The sequence below is a fragment of the Bombyx mori genome, chromosome 4, assembly GCF_030269925.1.
Source record: "Bombyx mori chromosome 4, ASM3026992v2".
NCBI lineage: Eukaryota > Metazoa > Arthropoda > Insecta > Lepidoptera > Bombycidae > Bombyx > Bombyx mori.
In genome coordinates, this window is record NC_085110.1 from 12,013,433 (window position 1) to 12,038,014 (window position 24,582).

At 35.2% G+C, this 24,582-nt stretch overlaps 1 protein-coding gene across 6 annotated transcripts in view; it reads right to left on the reverse strand.

The window, feature by feature from the left end:
• The window catches only part of LOC101741121 (uncharacterized), a 150,264-nt gene extending 132,927 nt beyond the window's left edge, over positions 1-17,337 (reverse strand). For 4 of the 6 annotated variants that reach the window (XM_038021767.2, XM_062668263.1, XM_021351205.3 and 1 more), the window contains exon 1: positions 16,648-17,337. The gene's annotated coding sequence lies outside the window, so the exon portion shown is untranslated. The remainder of the gene's footprint in view (positions 1-16,647) is intronic. The other 2 variants (XM_062668262.1, XM_021351206.3) reach the window with 1 other exon arrangement.
• Positions 17,338-24,582: the final 7,245 nt, after the last annotated feature.

The window sequence follows — 24,582 nt, forward strand, 5'->3', positions numbered from 1 at the left end:
TGTTTCGATTTAATTCAGTGTGCGTCAAATCCTCACGAGCAAAGACAATAACTTCGTATAAATAAAACAAGCTCGAATACTAAGGGGTCAGATCCGGGTTAATCATGTTGGTAAAGTGTCGAGGCGCATCACCCAACACAAATCAGCGGTAATTTATTAGTGAAGCATTTAGCGTAACGACATCACATACATACACGAAGTGTGTTTGTTAGTCCCAACTTTAATGAAATTAGGTTACCGAGAGAAGCATTACGATTATTTTGTTTACTAAAAAAAAAGTACAATGAAGCAGATTTTGTGGAGATACGTGTCCAATGATCGGAATTGATCGATATCATTTTTTTGTTTATACTTTATTTTATACAAAAAAACAGATTTGAAACAAATCTAAGTGATATCATGTACGAGTCGAGCTCAGTCCGCTCATGAATTTTCTTCCAGAAAACCATTAGTGCAGATAATTAGTATCTTTATGTAAATATAAAGAAAAAGTGAAAGAGAAATTTAGCCGAATTGAATTATTGAAATTAATTTGAAAAGTCTATCTAAATCGTACTCTTTTAGATAGTTTAATGATCTTTCTTCATGATTAAAAAAAAACCTTATTCATACTACTAGTCCCTAGTCGAACTAAGCTTTAGCCATACATAAAGAGATTTATATACCCTTTTTTATTACTTAGATGGATGAACGAGCTCACGGCCTACCAAGTGTTAAGTGGTGGCCGGAGTGTTAAGTGACATTGACAACGTAAATGTCGTCTTCCAGCTTGAAGTCTCAGTTTTACAGTACGGTTCCTATATTTGATTGCATAAATTATTCTTTATTTAACGGCCAACATTAATGACACATTTAACTGAGGTTTAAATAATGTTGAGGAACGAATATCGCTATTTCTCTCGTACGGCCGCCATTTTGTGACGATGACATCATGAGGCATATATGCATTTTTTTTCTATTTGCAAATTATTGGCATCGTCAAATTTAAAAGGTAACTAACTGGTCATTTCTAACCAGCTTAAAAAAAAAGGATTAACGTTTTCAAATACGTTAAATAAAATCACTATTTCACAAATCAATTTTTAATTTTATGTCTTTTCTTATATCGAACCAATCGACCAAGATATAAGATTATTACATTTGTATAACAGTTTTTTGTATAAATTTCATCCTAAAATGATTGCACAAATAATACTACTAAATAAATAAATACATCACGTTTTGAAGTATTGGAATCATGGATGTTCATTGTAATCGATCCAAAATGTGTCTATTTCAAGGCAAACGTTCCTTAAACCACATCAATATTCAATAAAATCAGAAATAAGAAATTTTATTAGTCATTTCCCGTCTAGCGTTCCGAGTCAGAACATAAATAGACGAACGAGGAGATTGATAAAGGAAACGTTATAGAAAAAAGGAAACCGTTTACTCACTCAATACATTTCAGAAAATCAAAAAAGTTATCTACGTTTATTACGTAAAATTTTCGTAATAAAGCGGAAATGCAAAAATGTAAAGTAAAAGAGATTTATTAATATACTTACTACCTTTCTAAAGTATTTTTATTGAACTTGATGTTATTTAATAAAGCTTAACAATAACGCGTCCGTCACTGAAAGAGCGTATCAATATCGCTTATGTGTATGTAAGTATATTAGTATGTATTGTATGTAAGTGTGTATATTAGTTAGCTATATATTTCATATTATATGTAAACGGTATATTATATCTGTCTATTATATGTATATATTTTCTATATTAATGTATTGTCTTTAGTACACCGCAACATACCTGCTATATTTTTATATTTTCCAGAATTTCTGTAAATTAAACGGTTGTCTGAAAGAGATCGCTTTTAGCGATAAGACCGCCTATTGTACAAATGTATCTGCTTTTTGACTGTTTTTTGAATGTAAATTGTGTTTTGGTGTGCAATAAAGTGTATTCTCTCTCTCTCTCTCTCTCTCTCTCAATATCGATCAACAATTACTTGACTTCTATTATGTGTGCGTTTATTAATAACTAACAAGGCCGTGACGAGTCCATAGACATAAATGCCACAACCCATTTTGATATACGTCAAAGTCACAGTTGCTTTGAAATAACACGGCTCTCCCGCCCCTTAAACCGGAACGCATGCTTTAAATGTCAGTAATAAGTAGCACTGCGACACGCTTCTGTGCGGGCTCGGAACATTTTTTTTCTATAAGCTGATAGCCTTGAGAGGCTATTTCAGCGTAACGTAATTTCAGTAGGTGAGCTCACGGGGCTCAAACCGGAGTGATGCTAACACCTGACCCTAGCAAGAGCAGTGCTTCGCAGAATCTACCACTGGGTCGGAAACGCGACCCACTGAGCAGATCCGGCGAGAAACTCAGTGGGCTGTGTCTGTGGGTTAATTCCCTCGTCGAGCCCTTCGTCGCAAGCGACGGGTTCGATAAGGACGGTGACCGGTGATTGTGGTACCTAAAAGCACCGTCAATGGATCGGGAGGATCCGTAATGACGTGTTTTGGGCGACGTCGGCTGTTTATCATTCGGTCTACAGGATCGGGTATGTAGTTTCCAGCGGCCACGACAAGAGGGTTCTTATGTCGTGCCGCCTTCTCAAAGTGGCTCGGAACATCCTATCCTACCGTAACATTGATGGAGCCCGCACAATAAGGTATAACAGCAGCTTACGTAACAATAGTAACAAACTCAATGTGCCACCGCAGAAACTTATTTATCAATGACACGACTGCGACTATATAGTTAAATTTTGGCTAGGTAGGACCTCTTGTGAGTTCGCACGGGTAGGTGCCACCACCACCCCGCCTATTTCTGCCGTGAAGCAGTAATGCGTTTCGGTTTGAAGGGTGGGCTAACCGTTGTAACTATACTGAGACCTTAGAACTTATATCTCAAGGTGGGTGGCGCATTTACGTTGTAGATGTCTATGGGCTCCAGTAACCACTTAACACCAGGTGGGCTGTGAGCTCGTCCACCCATCTAACCAATAAAAAAAAAAGATATAAAATTGCGATTCGCGCTTTGAAAGGACCAAGCCCGCATATATCACCGGTGATTGTACTGTATATCAAATTAATATGATTAATGTACGTTCATTGAATTGTGATTGCGGGCAGGACGGCGCGGCGCGTAATATCACGCTCAGCTCACACAGTCACCTTGTCACTCCTTATTCGTAGTTTGTCAACAAAGAAGTTGAATGTCATAGCCGAAGCGATCGAATTCAGTTGCTTATTAAAATGTAGCCGTGTGTATAAAACAAGTGAAACCGGGTTTCACTTTGCTGCGAATATCATGTTTTTTTTTTTTTATGATAGAGAGAGTTAAACTTTGAGTATTGCACGATAAAATACAAAAAAACATTCCAATTTGTGCATTGTTCTTATCGCTGAAGACGTTCGAAAATTTTTAAAAAGATACTTTTATGTATATTGCATTGTTCTATTATTAACAATATTTAAAGAGATAAATACATTTATTAAGATTTATAGATATATATACCAACAATTTTTATATAACATACAACAATTGGAACCAATTATTGAAAAAAGCTACGATACTACGCCGCCGCAAATGAGTGAATTTCTCGCCGGATCTTATCAGTGGGTCGAGATTCCGATCCAGTGGTAGATTCAGCGAAGCACTGCCCTTGCTATTGCAAATTCAAGCAAATTCACCAGGCTGAGCTCCGTGAGCTCGCCTAAGCGTTCGGTGAAACTAGTATAAACCCTGGAGGGCACTAGGATAGGTCGGCAAAAAATGCATACTAGAATATTAATTGAAAATATCATCAATCATCAACACTATACAATTTTGATGAGATATTAACGTATCTTGTTATTCTTAATAATCTTAATGTGATAGTTGTGATAATAAAAAAAAAACAAGAATATTACTAAAGCTTTCATTTCAGTAAGCATTTATAACAATTTAATGTTTAACAGTTATAAAAAAATCTACAAGCAGCTATGTAAATAAACTCGGCAATAGAAATTAAATTCCAAAATTTTCTTAATATGTCTAAGGCTTCTATGTTAATTAATGTAAATGATCTGTTTTATAGGCGTATTCAGACTATCTGTATTTGTAAAGTTGGTATTTTCTGAAATAACGGTAACGTACAATTCAGATTCGACTACCAGTTCAGCGAGTTTGTTAAACGTTGCCATAAAACCACTCATCACACGTGATTATATAAGGCGAGTTCGTTACTACACTTTTTTATCTATATATTAATACGTGAATCAAAAACTTTGTATCCCCTTTTACGAAAATTGCGCGGACGGAGGAGTATGAAATTTTCTACACTTATAGAGAATATAGAGAAGAAGTCCACAATGCTAATATTTTTTTAAAATAATGCATAAAAGATACATTAAATCAATAAAGAAAACATTACACTAGATACCATGTATTTGACGCACACACGCATAATATTTATTGTCAAACTTTTGTTCTTGACGTCTGTGGTCAAATTGAGAATAGTTTAAATATTGTTTGTCTTTATTAATATTTTTTATAGTGTAGTCTTGGCGAAATTTGTGATTATAGAAGTATAAAATACAATCATAATAGTGTACAAACTTACAATTCCAATTAATTATAGTCGAATTTCGACTACTGCGGAACCTCTAGTAGAAACAAAGCGGTATTTAGATTTACTTGCTGAGTAGTCGAATCCACTGCCGGCGTCCATAGAAATTAAGAATTGAATAAGTAAATTGAGGTAACATCGAAAGCTTATTTATTTCCTTCAAAACGGAACGCATTTTTACTTCGCTACAGAAATAGGCAGGATGGCATAAAAATATGCAAAACTTCGCATTTGGATACAATTAGGTCAATTTCAAACTGTCGGACGAAGATATCGTATATCACCGCGATCGATATTAATTAAAGGCGTTCAAACAATGGTACCATTATTCGCCGGCGGGACAGCACGATTTGCTATTTTCACTGATCCTGCAAAGCCTTCTCACGATCTATACCGGCATGTTTGACAATTCTACAATATTCCATATCTATACATATTTATATCAGATTCTACAAATTTATTTAAAATTGAGTATTCAACAACTCAACAACATTTACGTCATTAAATTAATTAACGCGCCGTGCAAAACATACCGAAATTATTTAGGTCTATAATGATCTAACTGGCATACGAGGCACGTTTCGATAATCACGGCACATAAAATCGTTATATACAACATTCACTCGTGTTTGATCCCGTTAGTTCGTCGACCCAAATATCTCTACAACTCGCATCACAAATGCACATGAAACATATTGCCAATCATTACGAGCACGTTAGTGATCAAGAAAAGTAAACGCGTTCAGTTTGTAGTTTATTTTTTTGTTGCGTGACAATAATAACGTAAGATATAGACGCTTGCAACGTTTCTCACGATCTCAGCAACCGAGCCCAGACATTACTGCGATAGACATAATCGGAGTCTCGCCACAATTTCTATGAATTGCCATATTGAGATTAAGTGGTTATTATCATGTTATATTTGCGGAATAAATGGCATTTATCTCGTAAATAGGAAAGAGGCAACGAGAATGATGATATCATTTGTTTGCGGCGATACAGCACTAGTAGTACATCACGACTATTAATGGTTGTTTCACTTTCATTGCTTTGCGTTTCTAAATTTATGTGTGACCGTGCAGTAAATTGAATTAAGTGAATTGATCGTTAACCAATGTAGATACATTGAGTATAGAGAGTTGATTAAGTCAGTGTGAAGTATGACACCTACTGACGATGTGAGTCAGCGTGCGCACATCTGGTGTTATGCAAGAATCGGCAACGTTGTGAAACACAGTCATCAAGTACTGTGATAGAACGATCAGGGTAACGAAAGGCACAACTATAATTTTTAACATATACCTATCAATCTGTTAGGCTTTGATGATCCATTTATACTTAAACTTGTATCGAAGTAGTCGTGGCCTAAACGATAAGACGCCCGGTGTATTTGTATAGAGCGATGCGACTGGGCCGGTGTTCGAATCCCGCAGACAAGTGCTAATTATTTTAATGAAATACAGTCAAAACCGTTTACTGCGACATCGTTTAATACAACATGCCGGTTATAATAACCAAGAACAAAGGTCCCGGCTGAATGCCATATGACCGCCTTATTAAAAATATTGCTTTCCACGACATTGGTAATAACGACATACCTCATAAAACGACCACATTTAACTAATGTTTCGGAGAATTAGATCTGTTAGAACGACCGGCTAAGCTGTATTGTAAACAATTTGAATAGGTATCCACATTTGTCTTCAATGGCTATTAAAATCAGGAAAGAAAACAATAGGATATAATTTAGTGTAGGGTCTTTTCTAATTCTTAAAAACAAAACACGTGCATGCGGTGGTCAAAGCCCGCTTCTTCATATCTCTTCATTTAGTTTGTTACTTATCTATACACAAGACGCACCAAAACTTTGTGGAGTTATTCGTGAAACTTTCAAAATGTCGCAAAGAAAAAGAAAACAAATTAATATTGAAGAAAAATCGCGTATTATGTAAATATAATTTTCTAATAATTCCCTATCGATTTGTTCGTACTTGCACAATACACATTAAACATCACCGGTTGTTACGACTATCGGTTTTTACGACTGAATATGAGCAGTCCCTTCGATGTCGTTATAACAGATTTTGACTGTACGTATTTAGCACATGTACACGAATGACTTCCACGATCAAGGAATAACATCGTGTAATAAAAACCAAACTTGCACTTGCGACTTAGAACTCTTGTCTCAAGGTGGGTAGCGGTATTTAGGTTATTGATGTATATGGCCTTCGGAAACCTATTAACATCAGGTGCGCGTGAGCTTTTCCAACGATCTAAGCGAAACCATATCCAGTTGCATTCGTTTTGTTTAGATTAAAAGTTTTAACTACTTACAATAATTACAAAATTAAACGCGATGATGCAAAAAGCATAGGATTTTTCTAACTGCAGAAGCAAGAACAAACATTAAAAACTATTTAATTTTCATCGTGGAGTTTATATTCGGGACTGTATACTATCAACACGGGCCACGTGGACTCTTTGAACTATTGTTTTGATCCGTAAATACTTCTTCAAGAGGTACGATAGGATAGCGAGAGCAAAGCGAACGTGTTCATTGCGTTTGGCAACGAGCGTGAAATGTGGGGCGACGCAACTGAGCCGATCACCAGATCGATACTTGATACGAACATCGCGCTCTGAATGTCGTGCTGACCGAATTCAATAGATAAAAAAGAAAAAAAAACTTTAAAAACGTTCCAAAAAGAATGCTCGTCACTGATATTATCGCAGCCATAAGCGGCTATGATCGAGCACCGCAAAGGAATAAATGATTCGTTGAGTGCGATGAGTCAGCTTACGTTCGTCACAATGTGGATACCAATTAATCTTTATTCCATACCATATAGGTTTGCATCGTGAACGCTCGTGTCAATACATGCTGCCGAAATAATTAACAGTCATTCATTAATTTAATATTTACAAGACGTAGCCTTAAGTCGAATACGCAATAGGTATGTTTGATAATGGAATCTTTCACAAGTAAACGCAGTTTTATAAGGTTCTTATACATTATATGTATATTAAAAACACTTATGATGATTCTCTTCACTTATATACATATATGTATCATGACTTCGAAAATTAAAGTTTTTTTTTCAATAAAATTTTCAAATTATTTTAATCTTATAGTAAAATATAGTTTAATCACGCAGATAATATAAAGTATGTTGATAAATAAACTAACGTTTCCAAGATCAAGGTTTTATCATTGTTAACACGACGCACGGCGCGCTGACGTGATCTGGGTCCTTACAATACGTATCAATTGCTCTGTACATACTAACGACACAAGGCGACACCACTAACTACACTTTCACTTTCTTCGGATTTTCTTTAATACGGATTCTGAACGAAATATAGGTTGTTTTACTTTTAAGAAACACTTTCACGACAATGATACTTACACATTATGCTACCATTAAAATACCCTAACATAAGAAGTAATGAAATGAAAATAATATTTAGATGTCGATCGCGTAATACCCGTGATTTGAAACAATCATGTTTTTTAAAGAGAAATTTCACTTCAATCGTTAACAGTCACGCGAACACTCGCAAACAATTTGTTAAAATATATTTTCTTTTTTATTTTATGTATAGATTTCGCCGAGTTAATTGCCCAATTAATTGATGATTTTAGTTACCATTTAAAAATGTCTCTTTAGTGTTCGTTTTGATAATTGTAACTTTACATCTATTTTAACTGACATAAAAGCTTTTAGAGGAAGTCTGAAAGTGGCACCTGTGACAAAGAAGTTGAGAAGTGCGCGTTTGGGATGGTATGGACATGTGATGAGACGAAATGAAAATGAGGTTTGTAAGAGAGTGTTAACTATGAATGTGGAAGGATATAGAGGAAGAGATAGATCTAAGAAGAAATGGATGGATTGCGTGAAAGACGATATGTGTAAGAGGGGAATGAGCGAAGAAATGGTATATGATAGAAGAGTATGGAAGGAGAAAACATGTTGCGCCGACCCCAGGTGACTGGGAGAAGGGCAGGAGAATTATGACAAAAGCTTTTAGTCATAAATTAAGTTCATAAGTATTAATAATTAAAATTTAGGTTACCTTGTGCAATGTGAATGTTACCAAAGAGTTACTGTTGTAAATCTTTCTTTTAGATACAACTAGCGACCCGCCCTCGCTTCGCTTCAAAAACTGTAATTTATTATTGATTTCTCCACTATTTAATGGATGTTATTATACATATAAACCTTCCTCTTCAATCACTCTATCTATTAAAAAAAAACACATCAAAATCCGTTGCGTAGTTTTAAATATTTAAGCATACATAGGGATATAGGGACAGAGAAAGCGATTTTCTTTTATAGTATGTAGTGATATGTGAGTTCTGAGGACTTCTGAAGCTAATTTATTTGAATTATAAAGGCGTGTGCTGTCCGACCTTGGGAACTATTCGGTCGGCTGCACCCGGTTGTTCCGGTCTGAGACTTCAGCTAAACACATTACTACACAGATGTGTTAATTTTTATTACTCAAAAGATTTAATAACGTCGAATTTAATTTAATTGGCACCCAAATAATTTAAGTAACAGACTTAATTTCTTTAGTTGAGATTTGTGGCCAAAGTTATACGTAAATCGATCGAAATTAGTCAATAGGGTTTTATGAAAACCGTAAATTTTCATTGTTATACAATCGACATTATTTGTTGGAGCAAAACTTGTGTGTGCGCTAGATGGTTTGATAGTGCGTGAAAGCTGATTTACATTTTAAGCGGTGTGTTACATCAATAACGCTATTTCATCTAGCTATATATTCCGAGAACAGCTTAATAGTAGTATTACATCACATATTTCGCTAAATTACCCACACAATAAAATATTTGCGGTCATTAATCTTTACCTAACAAAGTCTTGGAAACCGGAAACTCTCTTAGTGAGCCATATTCAGGTTATTGCGATCTTAATTGATTCTGTCATTAACTAATTTTTCTTTTGTTGATCATTTGTTATGAGTTTTCGTTCCACTTTAAATTTAGAAGGAAAATCGTGAGTCGAATTATTTAAAAATAATAATTATAATATCATTAATATTTTACTTTACCTACAAATATGCCGTATAGTATAGAGAAAGTGGAAGTACTTTTTTTATAAATGTATTTTTTTTATCAATTAAAAAATATGCACCAATGGTATCGAGGCCAGCCCTGCCAGCGCGGTCGTAATTTTTTAATGCCCTTCTTGAAAAAGTCCGCTGTACGAGAACCAACGAACTCTTCAAAGGCCTTTTCTCTCGGGTATTGAATTTTTTTCCTGACAAGAAGTTATCCAAACTTTGGAAAAAGTAGAAAACTGTCGGCGCAAAGTCTGGTAAGTACGGTGGATGACGCAAAACTGCCAACCCAAGCTCTTGTAGCTTAGAGAGTGTCTTATTGTGCCGTATGAGGTCGAGCGTTGTCGTGTAGGAGCACGAGCACGAGGGCACGGGCACGAGGACACGAGCGATTAACCAAGATCCGCCTGGCCTTAACGCGTTCGGCGTGCTGGCGATCGTTCAGTTCGTGCGGCACCCACTTATCAAGTTTTTTACCTTGTCAATTTGATAAAAATGGACCAATATCATTTTGATGCTATCATTGAAAGCTAAAGCTAACTCAGCGGTCGATCGAATATCGTGAGTTTCCACTATCGTCTTTAATTAGTTATTGTTGATTTTTATTTTCGGGCGATAACGGAGATTTTTTTTAGATTAAAATTTCCATGTCGGATGCGTTCAAACCAACGACGGAACTCGTATTCGCTAATTACTAGTAATTTTGTGGTGTCCGCATTGTTAAATAGGTACAAATGGAACGAAAACAAAACACTAATCCATAAACAAATGATTTAATTTGAAAATAGAATCCCCCAACTTAAACTTTAAATTAATTTAATTTGAATTTTTTTTTTTTTTTTTTTATGATTGAAGGTTTACTGGTGGCCCGGTGGCCTTTCCAATTTCACCAGGACAGGTGGGCGAGCAAAGGCTCAGCCAGGAGCGGTGGGATTTGCTAACAGCCGCCCGAGCGCCTCCGAAGGAGACCTAACAACTCAAGAGTAGCTGCTTCGCGAATGAATCTACTACCGGATCGGAATCGCGACCAGCTGAGAAGATCCGGCGAGAAACTCAGCGAGCTGATTCATGGGTTAGGTTGCACGGCGAACTCTTTGTCGAGTTCGACGAGTACGGTTACCGAGGTCCCTAAGCCTGCCCCTAGAGCTGAAGGCGTCTAGTGCAAAGGTTATTGGATCTGATGGATCCGTAAGGACGTGTCTAGGGCGTCGACGGTGACTGGCTCCTGCATGATCAGGATTCGGGGAGTAGTCAGCGGCGGCTACGATAAGGCGATTATCATGACGCATAGCCTTATCGAAGTACCGTTCCGACGCTGACTTCATGTATTTCTGTATAGATTCGAGACCCAGGTCGTCGTGTAGGTCAACGTTCCTCACGAACCACGGAGCTCCGACGGCTAACCTGCAAAAGCGGGATTGTAGAGATTGAAGGGTGTCTATGTGTATGCGGGCCGCGTGAGCGAACACCACACTCGCGTAAGTCATGACGGGCCTTATGCAAGTTTTGTAAAGTGTCACCTTGTTCCGAAGGGACATTTTACTCCGCTTACAGATCATGGGGTAGAGTCTACCGAGAATAAACGCGGCACGGTCACGGACTGATTTTATATGCGGGCGGAATGTCATTGATGCATCCAGGGTAACGCCCAGGTACTTGACCTTCCTGGCCCAGGGTATGGATTGACTAAAGAGAGTAATCGGGGGTGAATTTGAATTTATGATTTATTGCCAGCCATACACAAATTATGTTTCAAATGGCCATTATTGTAAAACGGCTACATACTTCATAGGTAAATAAATATCTGTTATTATACACATTCAATAGCTGTCTCTTCGAATAACGCACGAAAGGAACAATTGCAGCTTGAAGTGAAGAGTATGATCGTAAAGTTGAAATAGACATTTTGTATTCCCCTGTTTTGTCTTTCAAAACGAGACCGGTTTAAACATTCACAAAATCATATTCATACTTTGGCTGTATGCAATACTTGTTATACTTTTTGGTCACAACTGTTGTATTCTTCAATCTCTATCGAAACGAATTCAATTGAATAATTTAATTTTCTTATAATTATTCATGTTTACGAATGCATTTAGAAGATTATGTGGGAGGATGTGACGTGCTTAATCACTTAATTGTGAATAAATGAACAAATCAGTTCGACCTCGACCTTCCTCGACCTCTTATGACCACAGATGAAGTCTCGTGAAAACTAATTAAACTTCGACCTGTCCACTCCGATGTCATTGAGATCCAAGATCAAATATCAGCCCATCGAACTATTCATTGAGATTTCGTAAGATTTCGTACCAGGAATTGTAGATAAATTGACTTTATTGCAATATACTAAGACTGTAATTACAATTTGATGCATTAAAATAAAACAGTTTGTAGATGGACAACCAGTGCACTGATGACCTAAGCAAAATAGCTGTTAGGGACTAGATGCGCAAGGCAGAGACCGAAGGGAATGAAGTCCATGTAAGGAGACTCAGTATTGGGTGGACACGGATAGAAGAAGTGAGATTAAATTTTTTATTCACTCATCATCCACCTGGTGTAAGTTTTTACCCAAACCCATAGACGTGTAAACGTCGCATAATATGCAATCACTCGCCATGGCCTACGTGAAGTCGAAATGTCAATTGTATTGTATAACGGGTTTACCATATACATCGTTCGTACGAAGACGCTCGTAAGCACGAGTAAGATACGTAGAACAGGAATGGAACGATGGCACATCAAAAGACACGAAAATACCGGTAACAGAGGATCCATAGAACGTTGTGAAAACTTCAGTACATATTTATATTCATTCAAAAAATATTTTATAGTAAGAAACTCATTCGGCGACAACGGGTTAGTTTATTCAAATTGATATTTACGAAAATAAACCATTGCGAGATCAACATTTACTCATCCTTTATATTAATTTTTTAATTATTTATTGATTTAGTTGCACCAACAAAGTGATCATCAATACAAAACATTGACAAATTTGACAATAAGTACATGACAGATGTCACCTCAATTACTTATAGGTGCAATCTACACAGCTATTAGAAAGCTGACAACATCTTGATATTAGAAAAGTGAAAAATAATTCTTTAAACATTATTGTTAAGAGAAAAAAATTATTTACTTTTGTGCATTATTTTGTTAGAATTTTCTTTCTATGCTTCGATTACCTCTTCAAACATTGATAATTAAATTATATTTTAGATAATTAAACAAAAAACGAAACACGTACAACGGCATCGATTATAAATTCGTTATTAGTGTATTTGGTCATTCCATATAACCTTCAATCATAATAACTATTAAAATTACAAGGAAATTAAATATTCAAACTATTTGAATATTTCATTAAGTAAGATCCATATTTGAGGAATCCAAACAGGGTGGAAGTCAGAAAACCTACAGAACGCAAAGGAGTACCTTATACGTGTAATAATATCCCATGGGTTTGTTAATGCGGCTTTAACCACAGTTTTCGAGACAACCGGCATTAACCCACACGTGTAATGGCCATACATAGGTGACGTTAAAATTAAAAATGTTGTTAAAACATACGATATAATTCACAAATTAATTATTAATATAACTACGCATCACTGATATAGAATTAACAACAAAACTTGTTCCTTCCAAACGATGGCATCATTTATGAGTCACGATTTATGTGAGCATGGAGGATCTCGTCTCTAGTTTTGTTTACAAACACGACCTCAGAATGATACACTAATCATCTTCCGAACTACAAATTCATCGAACGCAAAACAACGACAAGTATGAACTTTATGGATATTAGCTCAAAAAGATTATTAGTTAGTTTGGTTGTTTCTATTGTTCCATCGATTCTCTCACGTCGTCAATGGTTTATATCGAATCAGTGGCATTAACAGCAGTAACCTAATTTTCATTACTCTCGCAGTCCATAATATATGTTGTACGAACTCATACACGAAGCGTAGCAGCGTCTGTTACGCTTTGTAATTTATTCTAATTTCCCAAGAGACTAATGATATCCTTAAAAGCTATTTCGGTTTCCAGCACCGGTAGCGTGTCTCGAGACAGTAAATGCGTTACGTCTTTAAAGTATTAATTCGTTTTCGACTTGACTATTAAATTCCGGAATACCAAAACTTTGCTAATAAACTTTTTTATTGTTTTTATTGTTATATTGTGTGAACGAATTCGTTAATTAAATTATAGTTTTTATATGTTTAATATTGTTTTTTTATGTAAGGGTTGCTGGTGGCCCTGAGGCCTTTCCAGTTTCACCAGAACAAGTGGTCGAGCACAGGCTCAGCCAAGAGGGGTAGGATTTGCTTACAGCTACCCAAGCGCCTCCAGAGGAGACCTAACAACACAAGGACAGCTGCTTCGTGAATCTAACACCGGATCGGAATCGCGACCCGCTGAGAAGATCCGGCGAGAAACTCGGCGGGCTGATGTTAAGCTTATGTTGCACGTTGCACGTCGAACTCTTTGCCGAGTTCGACGAGTACAGTTTCCGGGGTGTTTAATATTATTCTTACTAGTCCTCACACCAATAATTTATAAAATTTTATTAATTTTATAATACTTAATAATAACTAAAATTAATAAATAATAATTAAATTTATTTTTAATATACCTATTTTAAAAGATGAAATTGATTGTTAGTTCAATTTCTTATTTATGTACTTGCTTTCTTTTTTTAGTTTTTAAACTACATACACATATGTTGTTTTTTATAGATACATTTTAAAGAATAGTTCACACCGAATAAACTGAAGGTAGGCTGCGTCCGCCAGACGACCTCATCGCGACTTCATTGTGGACTGGACCGTAGCTCATGAAATATTTACGCATGACTCTGAAAGGCCTATTTTATGCAGTCTATAGGGGGACCTGCACTGCATTCAGTATCCGTATTGTCCTGTACATTGATAAGCTAGACTTTTTTACGTCTATCAATTGCGGCTTTTATAGCATGTCCTTCTGTCTCTTATAATTCGAAAAACTTGACAATTTTATCTTACATTACGCTGCTTTCGGAACCGGTCAGTTCAGGCTTAAGAAAATTTAAATACAATACGCAAGATCCTGTTATGTAAAATCTCCATGCAGAACGTGGTATTGTTAATCTTTTTTTTTTGGGGCAAGGGTTGATTATGCTGATAACTGGCCGGTAATATTTTTTATTGAATTTATCTTGGGTGACGCTTTACAATTGAACTGACTTAAACCGGTTTGTGCAGTTACGTGCACACATACAATTTAGTAGGCTAATTTTAGTGAATTTGTTGTTAAGGGAACTAAACCAGTTAAGCTACAACTTAGTGGAAAAGGGGACAGATAGTGGGATTGTTTAATTGGAACGACGCTCTTCGACATACCACCCCACAGTCCCACAAAATCCGCAGAATTAACCGAAAGTAATTCTTGCTTCCTGTGATTTGAATTATGAATAATGCATTTTAAAACAATGCGAAACTTATTGCTGATGTTGCATAATACCTCCATGCTTTTATATGATGATAATATTTAATAGTAAGCCAAAGAAATCCTTGATCTTCGTTATTCCAACAGAAGACTTTATCTGCCTTTAGATTTTAATCGACTAGTTCAATCATAATCTTTATCTTTAGCAAATGGCAATGGAGATACATATAAACCAATGCATCAGCGCTTATGCCATCAGACTTTATGCTTCTAATTTCTTCTTTTTATCTACTTTTTGGTTTATTTATCTATTTATTTATTTACTACTCAATTAATCCGGTTTTTTGGATATTTTTACATAATTCGTTGTTTTTTGTCTTTTACGAAGATTCTTGATCTTTCTAGGCTTCTAGAAAAAATATCCAAGATCGATGATAGGATAGAAATACGATTTGAAGGTATCAAATATGTAATTTGGGTTACCGATCCGACGTCGTAGCTTTATACGTAGTTATTATGAATACAAGACATTCAATATTTGTGTATATTACACTCCTACACACCATTACTTCTCATCGCAATTTTTTTATAGTACTTAAATAACGGATCGGACAGGTAGAAGACGTAACAATCATATTATTTTATTTAATAATAATATTAATTCATGATTTAAAAAAATGCAGTTAAGTTAAACAATTCTTATTTATGTTATTCATGGGCGAGTTTGGTCTACGCTTTACCGAAGTAGGTAGATAATGTAGGTATGCAAGTATCTACTGGAGATAACAATATGGTTATTGCTTATGAACGAAAATAGATCGTAAGCAATACTACCCTAAACGATCAATGCTAGCTAGCGTTTGATCAATAAGTAGTTAACTTTTCCATGAGAAACCTTTTCGACATTAGATTTTAACATTTTGTTGTCACGGGTAGCAGCAATATTAATGCATATTTTATTTTTAAAGACTTTGGATGTACGTTTGTAAACTCTCCTCTCCACAATGGCTGAACCAATTGTAATATTTTAGAATTGAATGGTTTATTGAAGGATAAACCGTATCTTTACTTCATTCAAATCAGTTAAAAATTAAGAGATAAGATTTATCGAAAATTATAAAATGTGAGTGAATTTTCACGTACACATGTTAAAATATAATACCAAATGCGAATATATTTAAAAATATACTCAGGCACCATTAAGTATGTAAGGTCAAAAAAATACACAGTGATGTTGTAAGCTGTGTAGTTTGTTTAGACTACGCTGATAAAAAATATTATAAACAAAAATAGCAAATTCCTCAAGTTTGTAACTTTGTAATCACTATAATGTACAGTGTATTTGAGTTTATATATACACATATTAATGAAATATTACTACTCTAACATTGCTAATCTACATGATTTTTAAGTTAAGGCATATTTAAGTAATTAGTAGGTACAAATTTCTAACAAAGTTTTAATTGAAAAAAACCTAGATCATGCTTTCTACAAAAGATTTAAGTAAGTAAGCAGGCTTACCTATGTTGTAACTTCCATTCGGTGTTTGGGAATATTTAGGGTAAATAATAATATGACAACGAGAAGTTACCACGGTGCATATTCCCAAGGTAAACAAAGATTACGTAAACGGAATCCCACGCACACACGTCACCCGATCGATTTAAACTTTCGAATACGCCCACTAATAATAATTATTAATGAGTTAGTTAAATCTGTCCTTTTAAATTAACAACACTACATGCGCAATACAAACTTACGAGTTTCGTGCCCTTGAAATCGTACAGGTTATGTTATCGATAAAGCACAACACGCGCACTGACAGTCCGGCCAAACAAATCACAGGTCAAGTTCGAAACCGGTATATAAAATAACAGTGAACAAGAATCGAATGCTCATCAGTTCGAAAATGTTTTCCGACTGTCTGTCTGTAAAGCCGGTCCGTGAGCAAGAAATGAATATTAACAAAAAAAATGTTAGCGAGCCAATCGTAGTAAGTGAGCTGGGGAGCGATAGTCGTGCCCCCGCAGTCAGAATCTAACTGAGCGTACCGCGAGGGCGCCGCGAGCCGAATGGCGATTACGGCGAGGACGAGGCCCCGCGCGCCTCCTCCGACTTGCCGCCAGCCAACTGCGCGCGCCACCACGAGGCTGTCTCACAACAATATCCTTATTTTTACCTGATAAAAACAACAATATTGTACTAACATAAAACGCCGATGTCTATGATTAAATATCCAAAAATGTAATGTTAAAGCACAAAAAATCCCTATTTCCTGACCTTCATCATGAGCATTGGACTATAATGCCACATTTAATTCATTACATACATGTATAAAGTGGTTAAAACATTAGTAAATAAAAAAAATCCCTAATGTGCATTTGAAGTTACGAAACTATCCCTAACAGTACAAGTGGTCACATAGCACCCCTTACTAAATAGGTATAAACCGGTTTCAAATGCCAGGTAAATCTCGATAATAATAGGGAACGATGGTCAGAAAATAAGACGCCATCGAATTTCAATACTGATGATTAATAATTGTAAAATATAAAATGAAAATAGTAAACTCGTGATAAGTTGTAAACGTAAACAGAGCTCAAAGAATATCCTGCGAAAAGTTACATAAAAGCTATTTTAATTATTCTTCTAAATAATCTGATATGTTATATTATTATGAATTATTCAGGATTGTATATAATAAATGTTTTTTTTTCCCTTAAACCTACAAAGGCGTTGAAAAAATAAAATTTTTGAAGCAAAAATAACAATTCGAATATTGCCCCTTATCTTATTTCTTCAGCCCACTCGTGTTGCTATATTGGATGATAAATATTATTTGTCAGTCAAATTCTTAGATATATATAATAGGGCGCAAAGGAGTCACTTGGTGCTGTCAGGGGCAGGTGATTGAGTCTTTATCGCCGAGCCGACGCAACCCGAGGGTGCAACCTGCGTCCGTGTCAGCGTCACTTCTCAGTTCATTTATCTCGAAGGAACTCCTTCCAAAATGTTAAGAGAAACTGCTTTCCAATTTATTATAAAGCGGAACAATAGAACACCCTGCAAGCACCTGTCGTACAACCCACAAAGATTCCACAGTCAGAAAAGGAGATAGTTAAGTTAAAAAAATTAATAACCTATTAATATCTAAAAAACAACCGGACATATGTTTTGCAAATCAATTTTAATTGAATCTTTCTTTAATTTTATTGTATGTTCTCTTTTTCAGATTTTCCTCCTGATTGTTGAAATATTAGACGAAAGTATGACACTCTTTTACGATTCTGTATTGTAATTTAAACTTAAAATTACGTAAAAGCTTTATCATATCAAAGCTTCTACGTAATTGAGAGGATCGTAATTGATTGTGAAATTCGATTAAATAGATAGGTACAGAACCATGTATATTTTTGTTTTTATTTATAGGCTAGGCACCATTGTATGACAATTTACGAAATAAAATTTACTTAAATATTGTCGTTAGGACACGCATAGAACAACTTCTATAACGATCTCTAAAAACGAACCAAAAGTTAAAACGTCTACTAACATATTTTTATTGTTAACTTTTAACCAAAGAATTTAGTTAGCGACCGTCGGCAAAAAAGTGGGGAAAATAAAATCTTATAGTAACCCAGTGAATGACTCTTCCGAGAAAGCCGTCATGGCCACTCATCTCGCTCGAACGCCCAATTCTATATTGTTTATTGAAATAATACCTGACGTCTACCTTAATGGACACGAAACAAAACAATGACCACGCTCAGAGTCAAGTCAGTTTTATGCTATACTTTCACAAACAATATAATAATATATTTTTAAAAATTTAAAGTAAATTTTGTCAACGGAGAAAGAGTCATTTTAGTGTTTTTACTAAAATATGTACATTGTGTTTATAGACTTTGAAAACATTCAATTAAAGAAACAGGAACTGTGTACCCATTTAGTCACTTCACTAGTGTTTAAATAAATAAATATTCAATGTCGATTTTAGTCGAATTCTAACAGTTTTTATCAAAATTAAGTTTTGCTTAACTAATCCGGATGACAATTAAAAATAGTTGTCGTGAATAAGGCGACTAGTGTAGTCGTATCAACGATGTGACTACATTTTACGTATTATATTATACATAATAATATTCTGTGGGCTTCTAAATTTGTACCTACCTACAACAACACTTTCTCTCGATCTAATTCCAAGGTAAAATAAGATAAGATAAGAATAAAATCGTGTGATTAAAATCGATTTCGGAATATTAAAGATTAATTGGGGTGAAAGATTTATGGTGATATATATTGCAAGCTCTTACGGGCAGTAACCTCCATACTGTCTATTTCTGCCGTGAAGAAGTCATATCTTATAAAACAGATTTCAAACTTCGATCTCATAACTCAAACTGGGCTTCACGTTGTGACGTCTATGGGCTTCAGTAATCACTGTACACCAGGTGGATGATCTCGTTTTCCTCTTTTGGCAGTACAAAAATAAAGATATCGTAGTATAACAAACTCATGGGGCTATGTTTTTTTTAATTGTGAAAGCGAATTCGTTTGGTACATTGCCTTCATAATATTTTCTGTATTTAATTTAATGAAATAAATAACAAAGAAGGGTACAGTTACATCTGTAAAGCAATGCATAAAAAGTTATTACTGAAACACCAAAGCCAACGGCACAACTCATCTGCGGGCCATTTCCTGTTCAGACGAGGTTCAGACGCCGCCCGCCCCTAAATATAGAACCGATATCGGGAATCGATATTTACGTATTAAACTACTATTCGCTACCACAAACAAACACTAATTAATATCATAAGATATGCACTAATTGGTTTTGAAGCTCATTCATAGATATTATGCAATGTATTACGTAGAGAAACGCCAGACTACTTACTTGTGATATACAGGAATAAGTTGTGCTAAGCTGTTGTTGTATTGTGAGGGCGCTTCTCATTCATCTAAATCTTTTCAGGCGCACGGCTTAATTCTGAGCAAACGAATGCACCGCATCGCTGGTGCCGCCACGCCGCGCCGCTACGTCAGACATAAAAACGTTCATTTGCAATGGTACTCTCCGGTATTTATCTAGTGATACAGAAACGCGTAATAAGGGAACACCGTGGGCTTTGACGTTGCCGTAATATCATTTAAAAATTCGCTGAAATAAAAGGGAGCACTCGTGGGATGAGCACTAATTAGTCTTCAGCCTTTGTTTGGTTTATAGAGCTGTATGCCGACGAATGCATATAAATTTTACGTTAAATGTAAGCCGTTTCTGTTTTTAAGCTAGTGCTGTCAATTAAGTCGACTGCGGCACACCAGCGGCTCTAAGTAGAACGTTATGATTGATATTCTTTGTTCGTGTAAGCAAACAGTTAACTACACTTACATACAGGAGGTTTCCATAAAAAAATGCCTTGAAGAAATTCGTTTATAATTCACCTCGAGAATTTTTTGCGTTCATTATTTTTATGCTGTTATTTGATAAGCAAAACGCCATACAGTCGCATTTTAATTAGGTAATTACAAAGTACAGTGAATTTAAAGTGGGTATTAAATTAGTTATCTGAACATACGTATAACGTGGCATAATTATGTCTGTATGAACTGATAGAAGGACGGTAACCTTTTATCTTGTTTTTTACTATAAATTTTTAAACCCAATTAAAAAATATATACTATCATTGCAATCATTAAAATTGTTAACTAAGGTGTAATAAATAAAGTTCCAACAAATTCCAACAAAAATAAAGTGATATTCTTTCTGCTCCAACGAAGTGTACTTATATCTCCGATGTCCAAAATCTGAAAAGGGCCCGCTCTGAATAATGAACAGGTCCGAAAATGGGGATTTTGGCAAAACATGCCCATGCGAAATTCGTTTTTGTGGAAAATGGAAAATTATTACCGGTTTTAGAATGGGTCGCTCGAGTCACTTCAACGGACAATGCCTGAAAATAACGAACCCGAATAACAATTAAGCCAATTAAATACTTTACGATTACCCCTTCCAAGTCAGTTAATGGCTGACCGATCATATTAGGACACCAACCAGCGGATTACATTCCTTATTAAATTGATTTGTTTAAGAAATCTCAGCAACTGGTATTAATGAACCTTTCCAAATTGTCTAAAGAACATCGACGAACATGATTCGCGTAAATGTAAAGTATCGAATCTCGAAAATCTGAGACTTTACCAGAAGGTACCATGCATATTTCTGAATGCCTTTGGTTGAAGTGAATAACTAAACTGATTTTCTTTATTAGGCTGGCTATGGGCATAATTATACACGAATGACCTCGTCGCGACACCGTTACAATTATTTGTGAATTTTTGCTTCCAAACCTTTAACAACACATAATTTTGTTTTGGGATGCATGTAATTCTTTGCCAAATTCTCGATGTACGATATAGTCATATCACCAGAACGTTTTTATTTGTAGGTTTTATAGAAAGAATCGCTTTCATATACAAGTGTAATAAAATTATTCAGACAGTTGAGTTCATTTCGACTCTGTAAAAGGTATCTCATTTGCTATGACAGGAATTAAAATACACATCGTTATTGCAATTAGTTTGTACAAAAATAGCGCAGAGGTCGCAGTGACAAGTGGTGGTTTCTTTGAGACGAGAATCATCTCAACCACGCTCGTTAGCTTCTGAATACATCGTTATTGAGACTTCATCTACCATGTCTGTGAAATTATACCCTTTGGTTGACCGCACGCAAATCGAAATAATACTTCATAAGCCTTCGAAAATTAGAGCTCGAATTTTGTATTACAAGAAAATAATGTTATTGCTTTCATATTTTAATTACTTCCTTTTTTCATAGCAGTATTATTTAAGATCTTGTATATTCAATTACATTTTCAATGGTTTTTGTTACAATTACTTGAAACTTACAGTATTTAAATTACGAAACTGCTATGGAATAATATTATATGTGTAAAAAACAGTCAATATTTTATAATCAAACAATTTGGTTTATACAAATAAGTCATTTTGTAGAAATTTGTTGAATTCTTGAATTTCGTCTATTTACCAATATTTACCATCTTCGAGCTCTGGAATAGTCTAATTTGGCAACGTTACAAAATAAAAAGAATACCAAAAAACTTAAAAACTTTTAATAAACAGATAATTGAAAAAGTCTCTCAGAATTGCCAAACTATTTAACAAAAATATTATGAACAACATTAATACACACCGTATCAGCTACACTAAGATCATTTTCAACAGTGATACTTAAAAGTCAAAAGAACCGGCTCCTTCATACATATAAACATAAATTCTAGAAAGGACGAGCGCATATGATTACACACGAAATTGCAAACTCAGGACAATAGTCGCATATTCAGCAGGAAGACGACGTAGCAGATTTTGTAAGACCGCCCTGGCAGCCGTGTAGTGTCCGAAAAGAAAATACGGGGCGGGGGACCCGGAATAGTGCGAGGTCAACGACCTAACGGGGCGGGACTCGTCTGCACAGCCTTCAGCGCCTTCGCGAATCTTATACTTAACGCGATCTATGATAACCAACAGCAATTCTGTGCAGTTAAATACAAAATGAGAAACAAAGAAGCAAATGTGTAGTAATATGTAATAATGTGTAGTAATGTGTAGTAATATGTAATAATATGTAATAATGTGTAGTGATGTGTAATAATCTAAAATTTTCTTGGAATGTTTTTTTCCTTTCCAGTATCATATACTGAAATGTTTAACCAATGCATGCAGTCAGTACCTGGAATTGTGTTAGCATTTAGAGATAAATGTACATAAATATATGCTACTTGTAATGTTCGGTATTGATGTATAACATATTGGCACCCATTAAATAAAGTAAAAATAAAAATATTGACATTTTAACACAAAACGAGTACGATACACGTCTAACATTTTCTCGTTATTTAAATAAAACCATAACAAAAGGGACTTATTTTTAAAAGAACGGAAATGGAAGGTTTTGTCCCAATAAATTGTAAAATTATTACAAAAATATATAAAATTAAACTACTTTTTTAGCTTTGTGATGAGCGATCAATCGATTGATGACTGGTAAACTTTTCAAACAGCTCCTATGACTATGAATTGATAACGAATTATTGCATTTAAATAATTTAAAAAATACATACGTTATATAATTATACCAAATGCGTCAAATAATTAATTAAAGACAGACTGGTATTATATAAAATTAAGAAGTAGGTACTACTAAGTGAAAATACATTTTATTCCGTACAAAAACAAATAACTTAGGGTTTTTCAATAAATCAAACTGAACCACTTTTGAGAAAATAATTTATTCGCAAGAACAAAAAATATGAAATACAAGACCATGACACATAGTTTTAAAAAAAATCAGATGTACATTATGACATATTGATTCGTGTAATAATAATCAATGTGTAATAATAATCAATATAACTATACTGAGATCTTAGAACTTATATCTCAAGGTGGGTGGCGCATTTACGTTGTAGATGTCTATGGGCTCCAGTAACCACTTAACACCAGGTGGGCTGTGAGCTCGTCCATCCATCTAAACAATAAAAAAAAATTAAATTGCCAAAAATATCATACGTCTCTACTGTTCATATAGCGTGTTTTGAGCCCCCTATCACCTCCTTGTCCCGATTCAGTCATACATTCCGTTTGAAGGACGGACAACCGCTATACAATAAAATTGAGACAGACCTCCAGTCTCATTATCGGTAGCGACACTCGCGTTGTGATGTCTCTATGGGCTCAATTAATAATCCAATAAAAATTATCACCAAGTGTTTTTTTTAATATATCACTTTTGTAAAACCAGATGTTTACATTATATTGTGTAACGGTTTATGTCATTATTCAACGTGTTCTGCTCAAATCGATTATGTTATAAATATTATGACCCGGTCCCGTGTAAACAGACCCAGTAATAAATTGATTGACATCTGTGCAATCAGTCGCCTCCCCTTGCGATTAAATCCGATAAGACTGGAGTCTACGCAAGCTTGAAAATGTACCGAAGGTTCGGAAAAAAGTGATCATTCAAATTATAGTTAGAAAATCTTGAAAATAAATAACCTGACCAATTATTAATCAGAGCGAAGAGTGAAAAGCTATTTGTTTTATCAACAGTTCGATGTTTTTAACTGAACTTCAATTAAATTTACCACATTCCAATAGCTGAGGATGTTTTTTTTGTGATGACATTCTTTCCAAATTTGAAATAGCTCTCCTGTAAAGTTTAAAAAAATGTCGCTAAACCAAATAGCCTCGAGAGAATACGGGGTACGGTTTATGACGATTTCGAATTAGCGCGATTTTCGATTACCTGCCACGTTGCACAATTGTCTAGCAGTCAATATCAAACATGGATCCTGGTAAAAATTTAACTCTTACGGCCTGGCCACGGGGATCGGCGGTGCGAACAGCGAAGCGGTGGACGAGGCGACCATT